Source organism: Vigna umbellata, chromosome 1 (assembly GCF_029865625.1).
Source record: "Vigna umbellata cultivar VRB3 chromosome 1, Vumbellata_1.0, whole genome shotgun sequence".
Taxonomy (NCBI): Eukaryota; Viridiplantae; Streptophyta; class Magnoliopsida; order Fabales; family Fabaceae; genus Vigna; species Vigna umbellata.
In genome coordinates, this window is record NC_142165.1 from 1,066,588 (window position 1) to 1,068,866 (window position 2,279).

The 2,279-nt window shown below is 44.5% G+C and overlaps 1 pseudogene; it reads right to left on the reverse strand.

Annotated features, from left to right (window-relative positions):
* On the reverse strand, positions 1 to 786 carry LOC148204356 (uncharacterized; annotated as a pseudogene).
* Positions 787 to 2,279: the final 1,493 nt, after the last annotated feature.

Consider the following 2,279-nt stretch of genomic DNA (forward strand, 5'->3'; position numbering starts at 1 on the left):
TCACTCATCATCATCAGAGTCCTGATCCTCCATAGTTTCCTCATCCTCATCATCCTCATCCATGGCTGAAGCTTCACCTACTTTAGCTCTACCACCCTCCTGTGCCGGGTCAGCGGGCCATGCCACTCGGGCTTCAAAGTCCTCCTAAGAGATGAATTGTTGCACAAAAAAGGCAGATGTTAGTGTCCTCAACAGCTCTTGCTCGCCCCTGTATACAACAGCCAGTCTAGAATCCAATAGAGACAGATACATGTCCCGCATGTGAAAAGGAGCGGCCTCATGAACTGGCTCCTGGGCTGGTGGTGGTACTCTCTTGTGTGCCTTGGGCTGCTGTGGTGGTGGCACTGGTTGGCCTGGCTTATCCACTGAACAATAATGTGTAAAGTAGGCTGCGCCCAACTCCTTTCTTGGACACTCCAGTGGTGGTCTGAACACATCAACACCTGCAATCTCACAAAGATGGGTGATCAAGGAGGGGTGCCCCAGGGGTGCCTTGTTACTTGCACCACGTGCACAACTTTGGATTTCATCAACTATAACCTGTCCAATGTTAATGTTGAGACCCCCGAGAACACAGTAAAGGAAGATGACCCTCTACATAGTGATGTTTGACACATGGGAGCATGGCTGGATATTGGCATGAGTGAAAGCCATCCAATACTTTAGTAGAGGCGTTAGATGGGGTCTTATGATGTGGATAGGTGCCCTAGTCCTGTTTCTCTGAAAGTGCCCTTTGGGCACACATAAAGTGCACTCCACATCATCATAGTCCACTCCTTCCATCATGGACATTGCATACTAGCATTGCTCCCCCTCCTAGTCTGTACCTAGAAAGTTGTTAATGGTGTCAGCATCAAAAGCAACTTTCTTACCCCATGTAGCTAAAGTACGTCTCTTGCTCTCCCCCCAATGCTTTTGCATTTGTATAGAATTCCTTGATGATGGAAATGTTGGCGGGAGAGGGGTAGGTTGCCAAGTGGCCCCAGCCTTTATTGTTCAGCTCCATTTCAAATTGAGGAGCCAAGGATGGTATGTTGGCTACCTTCCGCTCCATCACTAGTCTCCTTCCCTCCACAGTTTGGAACTATCTCTCATGAGCTGCAGTTCTGAACTTATTAGAGTAGAACTGCTCCTTCTCCTTCCTCTTGGTTCCTTTGTCTTTGTTACCAAGAGTTTTGACCCTTTTTCCTAATGAAGCGGCCATTCCTGCACATAGAAATTCACAAAACAAACACATAAATCATCAAGCATTAGTCCCTAAAAATCAACAAACTCTTCTCATTCAGGTTGAGGGTAAAACAGAGAGCCCTCAGCGCTACCTGCACAAAACCAAACAACCAAGAAATAGAACAAACAAGAAATCACCCATTGCCGCATCGCACTTGGGCGTCCCTCAGGGCGCTTGAGCGGCGAGCGATGCTATCAAGTGTGGCTTTGCTACATTTTTCACTTTCCAATTCCATTTCTACTCAGTCCAAACTACAATTAGCACAATTTAATCGGTCGAAACAGTGGCAAATCATGCATAGACAGTACCAATCATCAAGAATCAAGCTTTTTCATCAACATTCATCAAAAATAAAACTTTTGAGAGATTAAAACACTAGATGACATGACTTACTTGGATGGAGACAAAAGATTAGTAGATAATGCTCAAACAAATGGAAGAAATTTGAACTTCTAGCAGCCACACACTCAAAAACCCCAAACTTGAATGGTTGAAGGCTGCAAAATGGGTGAGAACTAGGGTTGTTGGTGGAAGAATGAGGGGAAAAGTGAGGAGAGAACTTAGGAGGAGTGTTTAGGGAGGCTAGAGTGGAAGAATTCTGAGAAAGGGGGCTTGGGCGAAACCCTAGGGTATAAAAAGATGAAGTGGGCCGAAATCCCACTTGTGCCCTACTTAAAATCCCAAATCTACAGATCCCGCTGCCTGGACGCCCCTCGGGGGCCCTTGAGCAGCGAGCGACACTTTTCTCCCTTTGCTTTTTGGCTTGTTTTGGGTATTCCTGGACATGGATTCTCAGATTCAACTTAGAATTTTCAAGTTTCTTTTCCCTAGCTCTCACAACAACACTCAAATCAAACAATTAATCTCTCTCCACCCCTCAAACATTTAGTTATTACAAATTATGCACACTGGAATCAAGCAAACACAAAATAAACAGAAACATAATTCAAATGACAAAAATCCAAACTAAAAAGATAAAATAAAAGTTTTTTTTAAAACATTGGTTGCCTCCCAGTAAGCGCTTCTTTAATGTCACTAGCTTGACCCAATA